This window comes from Anas acuta, chromosome 11, assembly GCF_963932015.1.
Source record: "Anas acuta chromosome 11, bAnaAcu1.1, whole genome shotgun sequence".
Taxonomy (NCBI): domain Eukaryota; kingdom Metazoa; phylum Chordata; class Aves; order Anseriformes; family Anatidae; genus Anas; species Anas acuta.
Window position 1 is genome coordinate 8,037,431 of NC_088989.1, and position 21,574 is coordinate 8,059,004.

Here is a 21,574-nt window from a genome sequence, read left to right on the forward strand (position 1 = left end):
CATGTACTAGACATATTTATCTCAAAAAAACATAGAGAATTTTTGAAAGCAATTTCAATGTTTAGAGTTATTCCTTTACTCCTAAAGCAATTTGTAAGATAAAAGTGTGTTTCTGTAGCAATGCATTTTCATGAGCCTCTGATATTCAGGACTATCAGTTAGGGTCAGACTTCTTCCTGACTTCAGTTAAATTTCATGACTTCTATTTCCAAAGCTTTAGTGCTTGGTGAAAAGTATAAGTGAGAAAAAATATGGATGTTTTGATGTCATTTTAGAACAAATAATACATATTAATAATTAAACGAACAAAGTGAAACGCCCATGTTACACATAGGTGAGAACAGTGATCACCCCAAAACAGCAGATGTGCTAGGTACACAAATACAGAAGGACCAAGAAATAGCTTCCTTCATACCCTCTGCTGCTGAGCAGTTCCACTTCACTACACACATGCCATCAGTAGGGCAACTTACAGAGGCCATGTGCACTGCTGCTCATATTTTCCTTTATGGTTCTTGTTCCATTTACCACATTAGTTGAGCTCCCACTTCTGTTAGCCATCCCAACACACTGCTTCTTCTCAGAGTAGTTCAATTTCCCAATTCCCAAAGAAACAAGTATTTTTCCCATATTCTGAAATGTTGTGTATGGGAAGATGAGACAATACCCTTGCATCTCTCTCAAATACGCTCCTACTAATTTTTACTGAATCCCAGGCTCCTGACCCTATATATTGGCTCTAATGTAAAATAGTGGCAGAGTACCTATATATCTAATAAAACATCATAATAGAGAAATGGCCAAAATGAAGATCAGGCTCTTCAGAGGTGGAGGTGCTTTTTCAGCAGAAGGATAAAATAAGACTACATTCCAAATAGCTCACACACACACACACACACACACAAAAAAAGTCTGGCATTCACTCTAGCTTCACAAAATTGGAAAGCAATTTTCTCCCCCCTGTTTTGGCCTTGCTATTCCCAGCGTATTTGCAGCACACACAGAGATGCTGGCAATATCTCACAAAATTGGTGGTGCCTCCAGGTTCTAACGCGTGCTTTGAACAAATGTGGGCTGAGGTACAGTCATTCATTGATGTAGGAATTAGAAACAGTTTGTTTCAGGTGGAATTGCTTAAACTTCAATTTAGCCAGCACAGACAAAAGCTCACAAAACACTTGCAAATTGCATTTTACTCCCCTTTAAAATAAAGTCTAAAATTAGGTGTACCTTATATAAAATACTTCAATATATAGTCCTCACAGGAGTTTATGAAGAAAGGTATCACTGAGTGAGTTCAGCATATGCCAAAATCATTTTGGATCAATTTTGCTCACGGCGTTTTAAGGAAATTAATTTTTACAATACACTTTTGGATAGCAGTGCAAAGGGCTTTGGTAAAAAAGCGCTTAATTCAGATCCCTCGTCTCAGCAGTGCAATTTCAGAGACTAATCAAGAACCATACTCTGCCTTGATTACCATACACATTGAAACATTTTCCCACTGCTCCCTGGTGTTTTTCCAGAGAGCGTGGTTCCTCTCTCTGCATCCATCAAGTCAAGGGGAACTGTCTTGTATGAAAAATTATCATCATCTGTCATACAGTAGCTTCCTTATGTGTTCATACAGCTGGAAGGAACATTTTAGGAGTGGAATCTCCCAGGAATTGCTATTATATAATTTACACACGCATACACTGCAAAAACAACGTTAAGAAGATGGTAAAGTTACATCCTCAAAGCTGCCGGATTCAGGCTGCTCGTGAAACCACACCTGGACACCATTGAGCATTACTATTATGACAATTTCCTAATTATGCGATCACATATTGTTTTCTGCCATAATACTGTCTCATCTGTTTTCCCACAATTTACAATAAAACGTAAACGTATTTTTGTTCTTTTCTACATAATACGTATCATCTTGCATGCATTTATAGGTTGACATTTTGCTTAGCATTTTCTATGGATGGCATAATGTTCTTTAAGTACAAATCAGGAATAAGACAGTTAGCCATAAAATTAATTTCACTGCATACTTAAATGGCCTAAACATGCCGCAAAATTTTCATTATTACTCCTTATTATATAATTAGTATATACAATGTATGGTGTGCTTTGCATATAAATTACTTCTGCTGTCTCTGCTTGGTACATAAAAAGCAGCAGTATAGAATGCAACAAAGGGGCATTCAAGCTAAAGAAAATTTGGAGCTTATTATGATATGTTATTTGTGAAATGCACAATGGAGGACCATCCAAGCTTGCACATCCAACCCGAATTCTGTCACTGCCTGACTTCAGCACCGTAACCCATTGTTTAGTACATTTCTGCATGTGATTTTACAATAGCTTCTATTCTCCAAAATTATATATATATATATTTTAAAGACTCTGAATCCCTTAGCCACAGGAAAGCCTGAAAAACCCTTTGTAGTTTCTGTAGTGTGACACTAACTGTCTGCAGTGAGAATGTTCTGTTCCCCACCTCTCTGCTGCTGGTGCTCCAAATAGCCTGCCCAGTGGCATAGGTCCCAGAGGGCAAAGAGCCCTGTTCTCTACGGCACAATATATTAGATTTATAAGTCTTTCACATCCAGCCTGCTACACCTAACGAGGCCAGGAAAGGCTTACATGGACTTTCTTAATCTCAGACGTGCAACACAGCGGTGTGCTTGCATGTACCTTGTGAAGATCTATTAGAAGAAAAAATGTAGCGTCCAAGCAACCTGAAATTTTCAGCGTTGTGATAAGGCTACCCTGAAACAAACCTGCACCAGACACACAAAGGCGCTTTTGTTACAGGATGACTCCTGCAATCCTGAAATTCTACCAACGACTGCAGCTCCAGAGCTTCACCAAGGCAAGGAAGGAGAGGGCAAGAGTGTGCTTTTAATGGAAAAACGTTATGCTTTGACACTCTTTACACTTTAGAAGAGTAGAATTGTTTTCACTCAAACTTGAGAGAGATTTGCTGTACAGCAAAGATTAAGCCTGAAAAAATCTCACTGAAGGGGAAAATCTTCAGAACGTCACAAGTGCCTTAAAACAGAGGATTAGAGAGAAAACCCTCACTCTGCCATAACCCAGCAGATAATTGCAGTCACCCTATAAAACCATGTCTTGTTTTCTATTCTTCTCTGTCCAGAAAGATGCTCAGCTGTTACTGTTTCCAAGCACTGCAGGCTTTTTTGTAGGGTGCTAACTCCTCCACAAATGTATACACCCCATACATCCAACTCCTGAATAGTTTCCCAGCCTGAAGCATCTTTGCCACCATGCCCCTATCAACTACCTCCACCCCTACCCCGTGCCATGGGGCAGGCAATCCTCTCCTGCTTGGGTCAACCCCACTCTCTGCAGAAACACCTCTCTTCAGCCCCGTTCTTCTGAACTCTACAGAAATCTGATGGTCCCAGGGTAACTACCTGGCTAAAAGTCAGGCTAAAAGTGGTTAAGAGATTTGGATGTGAAACTGGACTGCCACCACCCTGATCCCGTAAGGACAGGCTGTCCAAAACACACGTGTGTTTCTGAGGAACGTTGCCCACCAGAGAGCAGGTCTGATTTCCGAAGAGCAATCTCTTCTGAATAATTAGACACCCTCTATCAGCCACCACTGGCTTGCAAAAACTGAGCACACTTCGAATGAATGGCTTCTCCCCATGAATTATCCACAAAAAAAAAAAAAAAAAAGAAATAAAGGCTCTGGCTCTCTGCTCAGATGCTCCTTCTCTGCTTGGCAGGACAGGCCTCCAGACAGAAATCACCATTCCCGTGCATGACATCTTGTTGCTCTTATTACCCCATTACAAAGACAGAAAGTTTACATCCAATACAGGCTATCATGGGTAAACTCATTCAGCACTTATGAGAGAAAAGCCACAATGAGCATTTGATAGATCCCAGAAGATCTGAGCGAGTTCAAAGCAATTCTAAGAGACTGGAAACCAAGCAAGTACATTTTCCATAGACAGATGCCAAGTATTTTAAAAATAAATAATTGAGACTTTTAAATTGGGCTGCTATCACCCTGTGCAACCTCCCACAGCAGATTTCTCTTTAGATTAAAAAATGAACAAAGGCTCATTGTGCTGTCACAGATGTGGAGTACAGAATATTCAATAGTATCAGGAATTCTGGTGGAAGGGAAAAGATCATCAGAATTAGCTTTCCGCTCATTTCCTTCCAGCTATCCAAGGACTACCATGCAATTTAAAGCTAAAAAAAAAAAAAAAAAAAAAAAAGGTTTTATAGGCCAGCCAATTTTTTGATGAATCAGGCAGCAAGACACAGAGGCAACAGCTATGTGGTTTATTATGTACTGCTTTAGAAGCAGAGTATTTTCAGAGAAGAAAACACACAGGCATAGCAGGTAGACTGCAAATCTTTGCAGAGTGGTGAAACAAAAATTTTGAAATGTTTGCTTTAAACGATGGAGTTAATCACTGAATATACTAATTCTTAATTAGTACCTCTGCTGCTTATATTGTAAGAATAAATTATTCTCAGCCACTTCTACAGCTGGATTTAAAACCTCTTACACAAAAACAAATCCTGTGCTAGGATTATGAATCATACATGATTTTTCTTAATTGAAAGCCCGTATGTAACTTACTTCTGCTTTAAATATGTGCATAGATTTCTACCGAAGTAGATGATGTGATCCATTTGACTGGAATAAAAAATTTCTACAGATATAATGTAATCTTCAGTGCAGCACTGAAAATTCAGAATAGCTGTCCTGCAGTCAGCGTGTTTACTAGAGTATGAGATGTATGCTGGAGCAATAAAGTCTGATGTTTGGCTTCTCGTTATATTCTCTTTTAAAAGAATACAAAACTTATCATTTATAACATATTCTAAATCTGCTTAGAAAAGGCAAGGGGATGGAGGGAAAGCAAATCGTGATGTTTTCCAGTTCTCCTACTAGAGCTTGATGTAATAAAATAGAGTATACTGCATTCTTTTTAAAAGATAAAGTTGAACAGGAGCAGATAATGGCATGTTTTTCCTGCCTAGTCTATTATTCATCAGTGAATTTTTAACTACAGTTAGGCAGGTACAGAGATGTATTTTGAATGTCATAACTTAGTATTTTACAGTGTCTAAAAGTGTGCTGGGTAAATTGCAAAACAAAGAGTCAGACAAGGTCTTTGCCCTAAAATAATTGCAGCTTGATAATGAATACAATGCTGGGCTGAAAAAATGAAAGGAGTTGAAACAACAGGAAGAGCAAAGATCATACAAGTGAAATAACAGAATTTAACTCAATTTAGACATTTGCATGCCTTAGAAGTATGATAGGTTGCTATTCAATCTTTTTAACATTAAGCATTAATTATTGCTTCATTATGCACAAACAACACAGGAGGTGCACCTAGGTTATGCAGACAGTTGAGATTAAGCAATTTCACAGTCTTTTTCATCCTGGAAGCGGGCACTTGTTGCACGCGCTGCCCCTAGCCCCGAGCAGCATTTAAACCTAGGGGGGGTCCAGCAGCAGCCCAGCAGGATGGGCCCGCCAGCACGGTGCTGGTGGGATTGCCATGTGCTTAAATGCAGCGCTGGATTGTGGCCATATGACTCAGTATCCTGCGTGTTGGGCTCTGCATGTTAAGAGAGAAGTACGTTGGCAAGCCAGAAACTTCCCCGATTTCTTCTTCCAGAAATAAATACCCCTTAGGCCCGCTTCTGTCCGAAACAAGAGAATCCACTCTCACGTATGTACCCTGAGTCATTACAGAATGAAGGCATATTTGATGCTAAAAAGCTGTATGTTGCATTCATTTGTATTTCCATAATATGAAAATAACGGTTTCGGTGTTTATGCTTTCCATAACATGAAACTTTTTTGCAATTGCTTTGTACTCCGAGTAACAGCCATATGATTCACCATGAAATGAAGTCTGGAAAATCGTTTTGGATAAATGGAACTATAAATTCAATAGAATTTCCATGACAACATAGATTGCAACACTCTGCCACAAGTAAAATGTTATAAATCATTCAAAACCAACAAGAAATCAGCAGTAAGTCTTCTCTTTCACAACACACAAGACCCCTGAATTATAGAGCTGTGGTTATTACCTCACCATGCAGTGCCTCTCACTTCTGCTCCTCTTCCTTGTTTCCTATCTGACCTCCTTCCAAACACAGGAAATTATAACACTAACACTTTAATACCAAGATGTAAACAAGAACTGAAGCATAATGAGCAGTAAGCTTTTTCAAACCTTTCTTTCTTTTCTCATGTTCCCAACATGTTTAAGAATCCTCATCCTGTGCAAGAATTCCTGTGTATCGAGCTACGTCACAGCGTCTCGCTGGGCTCACAAGATTTAGGGGGTTCTTTTTATGGAAACGCGCGTGATGAGGCCATGACAGGGCACTCAGCTTGTAAAACGGATGCAAACAACATGTCCCCATGGATGGGAACCAAGGAAATTAGGTAAATGTTAAAAAAAAAAAAAAAAAAAAAAAAAGGATAAAAAGATTACACCACCCAGTACTATGCCTTCTTGCATCTCCTGGGGGGGTCCTGGCATATGGTATTTTGCTTAAAGTTCAAAGGTCTGGAATCAAGTGACTCCGGGAGGACCTTCACGGTGATTTACAATCACTATGGCTGTCGCTATCGTGCTTGTGAGAAAAACCTTGGAAATGCAAAGCTGCTTCCCTCCTGAAAAGTTTAAGCAACCCATAAAAAACACATGAGAGACAAACAGCCCAGGCTTCTGATCTTTGGGCAGAAGTATGAGTATTTCTTTCTATCCGGGTCTCTTAGTGCATCGAGAAGCAGCAGTAACCTACTGCTACTAGTCCCTGGATTGCAAAGGGTCACCTTCCCGCACTGCTACAGAGCTTCTGTTGTCTTGGAATAATAAATCACTGCCCATTTCCATGCCTCTTTTCATTGTGTGTAACATGTGGTCATTGCCCATCCCTCCTTTAACTGGATGTTTTCTTGACAAAATTATTTAAGACTGGAAAGAAACAGGAAGAATTACAAGAAAAGTGAAAAACACACGACATCAACTGCCAGTTTGGAATGGTGTTGGGGATGGAAAACTCTGGGGCTGTTGTTCATTTGCTTGGTATTGCAGTAAGGGAGGGTCAAATGCATACCTCATGGAGACAGCATGCTGCCTCTAGAAACCACTACCAACTTCTTCATGGCTCGTATCTGACGCAGAGCTGACACTGCTGGAGTTCAGTCCAGACATTTATTGCAAGGAGCTTCAGTGCCTCTCCCCAGGCTCCAGGAGCTCAGCTGGGGTCTTTCCCTGGTCTTTAGCTCTGGTGCCACGATCCAACTCCACCAGAGACTTTCTGATTTCTTTATCGAGGATTTCTGGGTCTCACCCACAGGAGCTTTGTCAAGCCACAACACGAGGGCGGCATGCTCCAAGCGAGACGGTGAGCGTGCATGTGTGGGAGCTCGCAACGCTGAGACCGCGGTTCAGCGAGAGACAAACTGCTTCCTAAAACTGTCCGAGTGGAAAAATTAGAACCAGTACTTAGCTGCTGGCGGGGGTGAAAAAAATGAAACAGGCAATTTAGGAAGTGGCTAAACACCAAATGCCACAGCAACTACAAACAAGCTGGACGGACTGACTGCATGAACGGAATAGCTCTGAACTCAACCCCGCGGAGACTGTTAAAATCTCTTCATCTGTTTCCCATGTTCTTCCTATAAAGAGAACTAAAACTACTGAAAACACAGTTTTAAGCTCCAAAATACCCAGACTGTCCATACTTCAGCTTGTCTTTAAGGAATCCATTTACTTTCTTAAACATAAAGAAGTGTTGCCTGAATGGAGAGAACTGCTGGGACTTCCCAGCAAAAACACTCTGGTGCTCTTCGGGGAAAAGAAAGGAGCTGCACTTTAAAAATAAACCCTACAAAAGCATGCTCTTCCTAGCAATTGTCATTAATACAATTTCATATAGCATTCACTTTAAAGATGCACTAGTGTGAGCATTCAATCCTCTGAGAGCTCACATCTTAGCGTAAATTATTCTTTTTGTACTGCGGAATTCAGAACATCCTGTGTGGTTTAGTTGGTCTTGGGTTTGTTTTTGTTTCTTTCTTCTTTTTTTTTTTTTTTTTTAATGGGAGAAGGCGAGCTCTTCCACGAGGTTTAATGATCTTCAAAATGCCTCAGAACAAATTTTGAGATATTTATAGTTTTGTTGCATCTCTGGATTCAAAGCCATGCAGCAGATGGGGCACGTTTTCCGAAGCATTTTGCTGGGCGAAAGGCCATTCCTATCTCCAAGGGGATGTGAAATCCTCTGGGCTGCACACTCGCAGAGCTATTTTTGTTTATGAGCTGTGAACTGTATGGGCAATCACATCAGAATCAGCCCATGAGAAGGGCTTACCCAGAGTTACTTGGAGGGCTTCATAACAGAGGGTAAAAATAATACGGGTTTTCCTGTATTTGGGGGAATGTGTATCTATTTAAGGCAGCATCGTGATCCCAAAGACAGCTTTTTTCTGACAAAGCAAGCTGGGTGCTCAGCATCAGAGGTCTCAGCACAGACTTGCAGATTTCTGGAGGAAGGTGGAACAACCCCACGCTGCGAGGATGCCCCTAGCTCTCCGGTTTTAAAATGAGAGGGATTTTTTCTATGCAACTGCATAATAGGGGCATTTTACTTCAGGTTCCTCAAATGGGCTTAACACCAAGGAGAGGGTACGCTACAGCCTTTCCAAAAGGCAGGATCTCTTGAAGAATTAAAATTTAACCATCCCTCCAAGCCCCCAAGGCTGCCTACCTAAACACACCAGTCTCTTGGAAAACCCTGCCTGCAATAACTCTGTACTCACAATCTAAAATTTTGTTGTGTGCTGTATAGGTTTTTTTTTTTTGCTTGTTTTCTTACCCCTTTGACTGTTTCACCTGAGTAAAAAGTGAAGTCTGCACCATCTGAACTGCAGTGTCAAGAAATTTGCAAGCTCCTTGACTTGGTAACTGTGTACAGACACGCACACAGGAGCAGAGTACAACTAGCACCAGCTCGTTAAGGACATGATTCTGTATTAACAGCAGCAAATCAAAAAGAACTGGACCTCAGCAAGGCAAGAAGCAAAATATTCAAGCAAGCAGCAAAACTGACAGAAAGGTTAAAGCTCTAGAAATTGCATAACCTTTTTAACTTAAAACCTTGTCCACTGTCACATCTGCAAACCCATTTGCAAACACATTCTTTGCTAAATGTCAGAGTTATTCTTCCATGCCTATGAAGCAGAAACACAAATCCAGCTCTCACCACCTCCCACGCTCGCGCACTGGTACCTGCCTGCAGATGCCACATTGAGACTCCCCTGGTGCCTCTGAACCTGTTGCTCACTTGTGGCATCACCTTACATCATGCGAATAAAACAACCGCTTTGCTTTAACACTTCCAATTTTGTAAGGCCCATTGATCTTGAAAGAAAAGCATCTCAAAGTTCTTCAGACTCCTGATGAACACAACAGTGCTACTGGTGAGTATTTGAGTTCACCTTTTACAGGTTTCTGTTCAGTAGAGTTGTCAGCATATACTCCTTGTGGGAGGTATGCACAGTTGTGTTCCTGCTCGCAAGGCTCTGTGCCAGCTTCATCCCTTCCCTCTACTCATCATTTTAATGATAAACACAAGTCTAAAGCCAAGAAGTCACATTTCCACCCTGGTTCACATGTATATTTCAAGAAAGCACCTCTTCAGCCGCAGCATCTTGCATTTGAACAATTCACCTTGGTATGGGCAACGTGTAAGTCTGGCTTCAGCCACTGGCATTTTTCCATACTTTGTGTGTCTTTGGCTTTAGAAGTAGCCGACCAGATTAATTCTTGCTCATGCCACCGCTGTCTCCAGCAGCCCAGACAGCTGATTTGTGCCTGCAACCATGACTGGAAATTGGAAATGCAAAATGGTGGCAGCCTTTCCCTCATCCCACAACAGGCAGAGCGTGCCCCACTGCCTGGGACCAGTGCAGGTATGACCTGTGACCCAAAGGCACATCGGTACGAGTGTCACCATTACCCTCACTTCTTTTGGCGTTGTTCTGTGGCAGCACAAAATGCCTCAGTGGAACTTCTGAAATACGGGAGTTGCACAAGTGAAGTCTTTATCATAAATCTGATAATTAACCTGCATAACTAATTTCCCTTCTGGCAGCAGGCATAGGTTGGAATAAATAGTCTATTCAACACCCACTGAGAGAAGACTCCTATATTTCATGTTTACTTTTAGCAAGTATAAAAAGCTGGGGACAAAGGGCCTCAAAGAGTCAAATTCCTTGCAGTTTCAACAGAGTGCCCTGAATAATACATAAAGCAGCTATGCTCTTATCCCTAAAACCACAGGTGTGAACCAGATGTCATGCTTATCTTCTCTTGAGATTACAGCAAACAATTGCACGCCTTCAGAATATAAAGTAAGCTTTGGATCAAGAAGCCTGAAATATATTAAAAGTGTGGCACTGAAGTTAGAAATTCAAATATTAACCTACAAATCACTGATTCATTTAAGAGTCTGTTTATAGCCTATGGTCTATAAAAGTTATATTTCTTGTATTTAACCTTTTTGTAACAACGTGCATTGTGAGTGACAAATCTGAGGTAAGTCTACTTGCATAAACCTCAGTCTTGGTCAGCAAGGTTCGGCCAAGCAGACTGTTCAAATATAACACCACTTATTTAAAATACACCATGGCTCAAAAAAAATAGAATTAAAGTTAAAGCTTTGATTTAAATTTTAAACTTTCATACAATTGTAATAACAGTTAAGAAGGTGAGCACTCAAATATTGAAAGGAGATTAAATCCAGAAGGGTATCTCAAAGAGAACTTTGAAGTGAACTTACTGTGCAATAACAAGCCATGGGAACAGCAGTGCCCTAACCATACACCCCTGACCATGACCCGCCAGCTGACAGCGCATAGCCAGAGGATATTCCAAAACGTCCTGTTTTAAGGAAACAACAATTTCCTCACTTAACTAGTGAAAGTCACTAATATGCTATTGTTTGATACTGGGGGCATTTCAAAACAAAGAAAAACAACAACAAAACCACAGTGATAGGATCCTCCTCACCAGATGAACGAAATAAGCACAGTGTGAGACGTACTCCTATTGCAATCTCTCTTAAACTGGGACCTGGCATCACCTCTGGATGTACAGAACAACTCAAAAAGCAGAGGGTGAGGGTCTTCCGTCTGACAGACTGCTCAAATCCTATTGCAGGTTGTGGTGGTTTTTGTTGTTGTTGTTGTGTTTTATTTTGATTTTTTTTAAAGCTTTCCTCATCTACCCTGGCTAGCTTCATTCCTTAATCCAGTATGCCTGGTTTCCTTCCACAGCATCCTCTGGCACGCACACTCCAAACGCTGTCAGTACTTAATGCTAATACTTCACTAAGAGAAGTCTTCCAGGTCAATTTATGACAGAAATATTGCAGGTTTGTAATTAGAGCCTAGATAACAAAATCCTGTGTTTACTCAGTAATCCCCATATTCACTTAATAAAAGCATGCGTCTTGCTCACATAGCCATAGAGAAAAGGTGGTGAGTATGACCCGAATCCAACAGCTGTAAGGTCATCTGCTTGATCTTGAGGGAGTTGAACTTCCCTGTTCATATAGCAGTATTCACCAGTGACCCACAGCCTCGCTTTGCCCTCCAGCAGCACAGCCGGTGAGTCAAGGGGAAGAAGCATCCAACATTTTGGCTCCCTCATGTTAATAAAACAGAGTAAGTAGAGTCATAGGCTAAGGTGTTAACGTGACCCTGTCTTTCTGTAATACTGAACAAGCTTGGTTTGAGTTGCAAGCACAAACCCAGCCTGCTCAACTCCATGGCAACACTAATAATTCAAACATCTCTCTAGCCTTTCATTAAAGCTATAGGATAAAACATAAGAACAGTACAGAAAAACAGAGTTTCAGCTATAACCAATTAACTCTTTGAGTTTCACCATATGCCTTATCCCCATCTCTGTTAGGGAACAGATTTTTCTTACACGGACAATCTTTAGCTGGTATTAAATGTGGTGACAACCATTCTTCTTCGGAAAAGCAGGTGAGATTATCGAGAGCTGTGGAGACCAGTCCTCATTTCTGCAGATAAAGTGTAGCAGCGAAGAGAAAAGAAATGCACAGGAAGATAACGTAGCTTCCGTGACTGATATGTGCAACTTCATTACTGTGCAAAACAGGCAAAGATGTGGCTGTTATCAACCACGACAGCACCTGGTACACTTCTGCCAGGTGGCACAGGGCACAGCTTTTCCCTGCCTCGCTGGTCAGGGGATCACAGCAGTGCTGTGAAGGGAGCGTGTCTGGGCTTACTGTGCCAGCCTTGTATTAAACTGAAGGAAGAAAGAGATAGGAAAGGAAGTGAGGTGGGGAGAAGGAAAAGACAGACAAAGAAGAGAAAGCTTCTGTATCTCTCACCCCAAAGGGCTGTTGAGGATTTAGGTGTCCAAGGAGGCTCTGGGAGCTTCCCATGCTGCTGCTCCAAGCAGCTCACAACACACTCACAACATGACCATGTTCCCAGGACACCCAGTCACTTGGTGGTCAGTGCACTGGTACTACAGGGTCCTGAGATCCCAGGAGATCAAATGAAGAGTAAAGATTTTTTCCTGTTGCTCCTATTCTTTTCAAAATAATTTCTAATCTTCGTATTTGCAATTCTGCTACCGCTGAGTTTGCGTGCAGGGAGCTGTCTGAAAGGACTCCAGGAACACTGACTAATTTGTGATAACTAATTTAATGTCTGTTACTATATATGCGTGCTCAGGCTTATTTTAACCTGACTGAACTAGAAAATGAGACTTACGTGATCCTTCTTTGTGTGATGACATGTCAGTCCCTATAATAAGTACAGAGCACTCTGACCAATTCCATCAAAACCTGACCCTCACTCGAGTTCTCCAAGATTTCACACCACCCATACAACTTCTTTTGCAATTTAGTGGCCAAGTAAAAGACAGACCAATTTTGCTGGTATTGTTCAAATACTGTGGACTCTTCCATCCTCCTTCACAAAGCTCTTTACCACCAGCTCCAGCAGGGGCAGCCACCATTTCAGCAGCTGTGAGGTCCCTCCAAAGCCAGCAGTGCCGCACACAGGTGAGCTGAGATTTTTTGACTTGAGAGTCGTTCTGAATTAATTCCTGCATCCAAGGACGCACCGGGACACACAAAATACCTGCATTCATTTACTCCATGGGATTGATATCAGAAGGTATGAATTCCCTTGAGTCACTGAGAAAATACCAGCATTGGGATCTAAGCACGCACAGTATTAATGGAAATCCACCATTCTGTTAAATATTGTAATATGGAAACTTTAATCATAAACCCTCTTACTATTTAAATACTTCAGGCACTGTAGACATTTATACAACTAGCAGTAGATGAATTTTCAAATAGATACTTCTGAGTAATTATCCTCTTGAGACAGCACCAATTGCTAAATAATGCCTCAGTTTAATAGCACATAGCTCTTAAGAAATGAACAATTCTGGGGACTATTAAATCTCTCAGAAACTTAACAAAGATGGTGATAAATATGTTATACTCCATTTTAGTCCTAGTACAGATGAGGAATAGGCAGATTTTTTCTCACCTGTTAGCTGGGCTTAAAAGACAACTCCTTGGAAAATCCGGGGGTAGGTCCTCATACTTCCTTTCATAAGGCAGGGTATGGAAATTTATTCCTCCAATCATTAGCAGAGGTTACTTAAGAGCAAAATTAATACTCAGACTCACAGGGAAAACTATATTAGGAAAACATATAAAAGGAAAAATAACTGGGTGGGACAAATAACACTGGGCAGGAACTCCTGGAAATGCCATAAGCCTCGCAGATTAACTGGCGGGGAATAATTGCTCTGTCCCTCCAGAATGTCCCTCTGTCATTTTAGGGAAGAATTGCTGAGGAGAAAAATACAGGGAACAGAAAGAATATTAAATCCCAACTCACACCAGTGAATCGAGGCATGGCTAGGGAAGGAGTTTTCAGGTGAACCTGCCTTTTGTAACACATGAAGGTCTAGAATATCAGGAAAAAGCAGATCTCCCATTTGTATAAAATGCTGGCCTTTATTCGTGGTCCCTAAAGACGTTTTCCCTAAAACCTTGCCTGCCTGCATATTACTTATTGCTAATAAAAAAAAAAACGGGGAAAGAAATTTGCATTTTCTGGTCTCCAGAGGTCTGTGAACACAGCAATTCAGCATGTTGCTCCGTAGAGGAGAAGGTTGCCATTGCATAGTCAAAAGCAGTAGAATAGAAGCAAAGGGCATGAAAATACCTGTCTCCTCACCCTGACATCATTTTACCTCTCAGGGGCATTCAGAAGTCTTTAGAGATTACAAGCTCTCCAAAGCAAACCATATCAGATGGTGTTTACCTTCATGCTAAGTTCACTCAATGTCCCAGCTTCGTTTCAACAGCAGCCATTGATAAGACATAGAAGAGGCCATCTCTTTACACAGAGAAATTAAAATTACTGCAGGAAGGCCAATTTGTAGCAGCTGAATATCTGACCCCCCTAATGTGAAGTAATTTCATCATCATTTGACAGTGCATCACGAAAAGCTCCTCTACTTAATTCTGCTTTGAATGACGAATGAAAATAAGATGAATGATTTGATAACTTGGTGATCAAAAATTTCCATTGTACTTTCTTCCTCGTTAGAAAAAGTTACATTAAAAAAGAGAAAGATTAATATGGAAGTGCCAGATTTTAAGCAATGATTGAGGGCTTTACATAAAAAAAAAAGCTCAAAAAGTAAGGACAGTGAAGTATTTTTAGGTGTGCAATAAAACACAGCATTTTAACATATATATATGTCACTTTGGGTTCAGCGTGCGATAAATTTCCATTAGTACCTCACTGACAATTGAAGCTTGGCTGAATACTAAATAAAGTTGCGTGGCTGTTCTGCTAAGCCCCATTGTGCCAAAGAAGGTCTGAAAAACACAGGAAAAACAGTCTGCGTGTGAGGTTCAGCCATGAATACTTCTTCGGTGGTCGCTATCGGAACTGAGCTGAATACGGCCACCCAGGAGCACGCTCTCACAGCATGATGTAATCACATGTCCAGGCCTTCGGTCTGGCCTTGACCTTGACTTGTGAAGGATTTCTCTCCAAACAGCTATATTATACCCAGCTTCAGCTTCTGTGGATCAGTAAGTCATCAGGAGAGCTCCTCTGGTGCTGTTGTGTCTTAACATGGTGCTGAGACCAGCTGGAACAAAGCTCTGGTGTATTGAGATGCAAGTTGTACAGATAACATCTCCTTTCAACCCTGTCTTACGATTACAGCAACTTCGTTTTTCGGATGTCTGGACCTACCACGTGAAGTTTAAGACTTGAGATTTCTGTACTTACGTGTTCCTCGGAAAGCCACACTTCCATCTGTATATGTTCAAAAGCTGGTAACACTACCAGCCTCCACACACACAAAGATCACACTGCTTTTACTATGTGATATCAAACTTAATCTGCTAGACAAGTGCACGAATGTTCATGGACACATAAAGCCTTTCCTCTATTAAATTACCTTTGCAGAACATAATGCATTTGAACGTGCACAACCTGACAAATCCCAGACGAATGCAATAAATTATAAACAATTACACAGCACAACCAATAGGCTGAGGTGTGCTGTCTTCATTATATCACCGAGATACTTGTTTTTTGCAGCCACACTGATAAAACAAGTTTAAAAAAAATGCTGTTTGACATGGATCAAGGCTCAGAAAGCTGGATGTTGAAAATATGTGGTGGCGTGAGGGAGGCTCGATGCAGGTGGCTCAGTTTGAACCCACTCAAGTGTAAAGCAGTCAGACCTGGGACAGCCTCCGTGCTTGGTATTTGTACAGACACATAGCCTGGTTCAAAAGATGCTACAACCACAGAAGCCACCAAACCACACGACTTCTGTACAGCATTTTCTGCTCAGATGAAAGAACTTCAAAAAAGAGGCAAGAATCACTTCTTGCGTTGGATTTTCTTCAGCCTAACCAGATACGCAAACTTATCTGGGAAGAAGACGGTTTAAAGACCTAATGAATAATGTAACAAACTATTGGAGCTGACTTAACTCAGGTGACATTCCCTCCTCCTTCCTTCCACATCACATCCCAATTACAGTTGCATGCAGATCGGAGTTTGTAATCACTATCATCTTGCTCTTTTCCATGTTAACAGCAGCAAGGCATAAATAAGGATGAACTTTCCTCCACAGTAATAATGTCAGGCATTTTACTAAATCCTTGATATAAAGGAATCTCACCCACTGTTAGATCCTCCCCATCACAGGCAGAATTTTGTTGCATCTCACTAAGAAATAGTAGTTATGTGCAAATAGTTTTAAAAGTTTCAGAGCTTCCACATAAATAAACACACACATACGCCCACAAGCTTAGAGAAACAATAGATGCTTTTTCAGCAGGATGCTGTGAAAAACAATGTTTATTTCCCCTTAAATGCATGAAATTACAATCACTGATTGTTAGACCACGACAGTCTACTCATAAAACTCTGCGAAATTTTATCTGTTTGCAAACTAGTCTTGAATGCCTTCCGAAGGCCTTTGTTAGTGCCCATCCCCAGAGAAGATGGGGATAATGCAAGAACTCTGCCTGCCACAAGAGCAAATCGATATTTTAACTCTCAGGCTGCCATACAGTTCATGCAGACTTCACGGAGAGCCACCAGAAAAGTTAGCTACCCAATTTTAAGCCAGTAACAGACCAAGATAAAGGTGTATACTTGTCACTTTGGTTATTTTTGCCTTTATTTTCCTAGTATATTTCAAGATTGGCATCCTTGTGACTTCAGGCAAAAACAAAAAACAAACAAACAAACAACAAAAAAAACAACAGCGACAGGCAGAGATTTGTTTGACCAGACCTTATGTTCTCAGATTCCAAAATTTGGCTTTTCTAGCAATCATAATCAATTAAAGCAAGATCTGAAGTGAAGTTGTCAAGTGACAGTTCTTTTTCCCTTCCCCTCTTCCCCAGGACTGACACTATTCACTTAGAGCAGGTCTACACGAGAACACCTAATCTAATCTGCTCAAACCTCAGCAAGACCTGGCAATATCTCAGCTGGAAAATAGTCCTAAAATTAATAATAATAAGACCTTTCAGTTTAATGCCTTGGCTATCACAGGTACATAATGATGCACTTTGCACAAATCACACTGAGACACTGGCAGCAGAAGTGGAACAAAGACAAGAATTAAAGCAGAGTCGTCACCGCCATGCAAACACAGCCGCTTTAAATGCAGAGTTACATACCAAGCAGCCAATTTTATTTCACAATTCAATCTGGTTTTGTGATGCTTGATCTCAGTCTTTGCTCATGCAAAAACATCTTAAAACAATTCAGTGGGAGCAAAGGTTCATTTTCTGCTCTATGTATAAAGATAAAAATGAGTCGAGACTTAAGGGACTGTAAGACTGAGGTCACAGGGCACCATTTCTGTTTCCCATCATTTCCTACTAAGTAGGAAGAAAAGAATGAAAACATTCATTTGTTAAAATCCAATTAATTACAATTCGATTTGGCAAGCCCTAGCATAGGAAAATCTTTCCTTTTTTATCTTGTAAGTTTTTAGAAAAATGTTAGGACTCTATGATTGATGGAAGCTCCCAAGCTTTTAAGTAGTGGATACTATAACATTTTCCTTAGATAAATTATTTCCCCAATGTGAAAGTGTTAGTTCTAATGAAATGAAATAGCCTTAATTGGTTGTGATGGGAAGTAAACCCTGAGATAAACATTGCATAAATAATTCACATCCTTCCATCTGGGGAACTTCTTCCTGAATTGAAAAGAGTCTCCAAACTGAAATGCAATACATGTTATTTTAGCGGCAGCTAAAAAAAAATGCAGACTTCTTCCAATACACTGCATCTAGAGTGAAGAGCATCTGCTATTCTGGAGTTGAGTGCATATTTTAAGACCTGGTTTTACCAAGCTTTTCTGATTCAGGACTGGAACACTTTCTCCTAACACAAGGTCTTCCACAGAATGGGTCTCTGCCGACGCTGGATCCATCTTTAGTACCTTGATCTATCCTGGGGAAACTCACTTTTCCCATCCTGTCCCAACCAGAATATGTAAAAATTTTTTTTCCTCTCTTTCCATGTACACTGTGCTGTGACCAAGGAAGCACCTAAAAGACACCTGAAGGTAAAAATGGCAGTCTTTCATACTGGATTATGGTATATGAATCTAATTCTCTTACATTTGCATTTACCACTTATGACTTAAGGCCACAATCTATTTTTGGCAAAGGCATTCTGGTGGGTCCCAATGTGTATCTACCAGCAAATTCTCTCCACAATTTGTGGTATCTACTGCACCCCACACCAAAAGAAAAAAAAAAAAAAAGGACATATGGAAGCAGTGAAACTGCAAAACTCATTTGCACTTTTTGACTGGATGCTATAAACTTCACCACAGAGAACATAACCAACCAAAGCTTCCACGGGGTGATCTTCAGAGGTGTTCTGCAAATGAAACCTAATAACACATCACAAGTCATTTTAACTCTGATCACAACTCTTATTCAAGGCCAGCTACTGACTTTCCCTGGGTGCTTGAAGGAAACTTAGTTGTGCAAGCCACTAGAAGTTCTTCTTTAAAGGTGTTATTCAGGAAAGATCAATACCCCCTGATAAACACAGCATAGGCAGCTGCCTACTGGAGTTAAACCCTAACACTATGAAACAAAACCCTCTGAAGTGACAACACAGTATCTATACAAAACTTTATATATGCATATATATTAAAGTCAACAAAAATATTCTTAAAACCGAAAACTGCTAGAGACATGGATGCTTTTTTCTGCCTATTACACAAAATAAATATGGATGCATAATGAAAGAATATATTATGCTTGCTTATGTTCATCACCACAATTTTTATAGGATCAAATCAAACAGACAATGGAAATGAGTTTTGCAGTTTCACTATGCCTTCTGGTTACCAAGTGATAAGTTCCTTGCTGATGACCATTTTTTTTCTCTTTTAATGCGGACTCCAAAATAAACAATTCTAACACACAGTGTGAAAGTTTTAAAAATACATTTTCTTCTCTCTGCAAAAGTTGACAAACAACCCCACTTGCAGCACAGGGTGGGATATAGTTTTGGTAGAGGATTCAGTCAAATTGTTTGCTTTTTCTGCAGCAGAACTCAAAGCACCTTGGGACTGGACTCAAAAAGCAGAGTTTACTCAGGGCAGGGGAAGAGAAGGAAAAAAAGAGGGAAAGAGGAATAAAAGAAGGAAAAAAAGGAGAAAAAAGAAAGCACTCCATGGTCAGTCTCATTCTGCAGAATGACTCTCTCCCCAGAGCAGAGAAAAACAATTGCTTAGAACTTACTTTTAATGTTAAGGACTATTCAGGAAATGCTTCTGTTTTTTTTCTTTTCTTTTTTTTTCTTTTTAACATTTAACCATATAAACAGCAACTAAGAAGGAATTTCTTATTAAGCATTTTTATGGTTACAGCTACTATGCTGCTGAAAAAGCAACTACTTATAAAAATAAAGCTAATATTTATAGGCACTGGAGCTCAGGAAGGGACCTCTTTTATAAGACACGTTTACTGTAACAGCCATCACAGCTGAATCATGTTATTGCACAAAAGCGAGGGTTTCTCTAAACCCAGGCTAACGTTTAACAACTTTAAGTAAATGCTAACACATGAAATTAACTTCCAACAGTACTAAAAGACGGAAATGCAAGGACCAAATCCTTGATGGGCTGATCATCCTCCCACGTGTAAGTGCTCACGATGGGGTCAAGAAGCAGGGATCATCGTGACCATCACAAATGCAGGTCATCTGCAAAGCCGTGGGGCCAGCTACAAATGATGGCCCACAGGACACCTCTCTGCCAGCAGCTACAGGCCTGCTGAGTCCAGAAGTCCCCTCCCCGATGCTGTCCCTCAGTATCAAGCACCAGGTACAAAACCTCATGTTTTACAGCCACCGTGAAGTCCACAGGGAAAAACCCACGGGCCTGTCTCCAGGAGTCACATCCTGCTGTCCTTCTCCTCCCCCAGGTAACTGCTGTCAGCCTCATTTGTGAAAACTTCTGTTCTGCGGCCCTCATTACAGCAAGACCTAATTACAGAGGTAGGGAGCTACCCTCGCAGCCCCAGATGGCATGACCTTCAAAGCATGAGTTCAAGGTCACCCTTTAATTCCCCCCAAAGTCCCCAAGACGATTATTCTACAATGTATGCACTAATCAAAGCCATGTTTCAGGATTTGGCAGACAAGCTGTTCTGTCTATCAGAATAACTCACAGATGGTATGTATGTGACACAACATATTCATCATGTTATATTCTTAGCATATGCAATTTTCCCCATTGCTAAATTTTCCTGCATTCAGCAAGGGCTCTGAGAAACTGCTGGTGCCTTGGAAGAGATACCCTTCCAGACTTGTCGTCTTTAAATTAGCTGAATAAAGAAAGAACTAAAGGTTGAAAAAACTCATTCTCCTGTGTAATTGTAAAACATATTGAATTTGATTTTTTACCTTAGGTACTATTTTTCAACTTTATTTTGTTGCTCATGTTTGTTTCCCACTCCTCAGTTCACATATTGTACTTTCTTTTTACTTGATGCGTGCCATATTGCTTTAGCTTTTGCTCTTACTTCTGCTTATTTATGATCTTTTTTGACCAAAATCTCAATAAGATTTGCTTCAGGGACTTTTTTTTTTTTTGGAAATCTTTTTTCCAGGTAGTTGCATGCATAAGTGAACCATTAAAATTGAATCAGTTCAGTGAATCAAACTGAATGACAACGAACTAAAATGAGCAGAAACATGCCTAAAGCAACAGCAGATTACTTATTTTACTTATTTGTAATGTTGCTTTCTTTTTTCCTCTCCTCTCGTTCTTCTGATGAAATACAGAACCACTTTTTTTTTTTTTTAATGCTGGGATGAGTTTTCAATCCTTAATGCCATATAGATTTTATAAAGGGTAATGCACAGAGGGAAAATGCATCCACACAACATTAGGTTTCTGATGCTGGCCCAGCACCCTCCTTTAAAGCTTGGCATCTGGAGGAGTTAGCCAGCAAGCAAAGGCAAGAACTCATGAAAATAAACTTCCTGCTCCCAATTTCTCTTACTCCTCTTACACCTGTCTGTCATTTACTCCCACCTTGCTTTTGTTTTAGAGCTACATGAGCACAGGACACCTCTACTGCTGATCTTCGTTTTGTACGCTGTGCCTGCTTGGATTAGGCCTCGGTAGATTAGGACAAAAGTTAAAAGAAAAGTAATTGAAAATAAGGTTCTCCATGGTGGAAAGAACAAACCAACAGCCAGCACACAAGCTGCCATGCATTTTGTTAGAGAATGATAAATGTCACTGCCATAATCTGAAATTTTCAGTGCTTTTCACCATTTTAATTTTTATGCTGAAAGTCGAAACATTAATAAAGCAAGTGAAGGAGTAGGCATACAAGTCCACAAATGTCAGTAGCAAGGTTTCATGTATGTCACTGTACAGTAATAAAGGACTTCACAT

General features: G+C 40.5%; 1 protein-coding gene across 3 annotated transcripts in view; it reads right to left on the reverse strand.

Annotated features, from left to right (window-relative positions):
- Window positions 1-21,574, reverse strand: part of PTPRG (protein tyrosine phosphatase receptor type G) — a 398,462-nt gene that overhangs the window by 137,337 nt on the left and 239,551 nt on the right. The gene's annotated exons all lie outside the window — the stretch shown is intronic.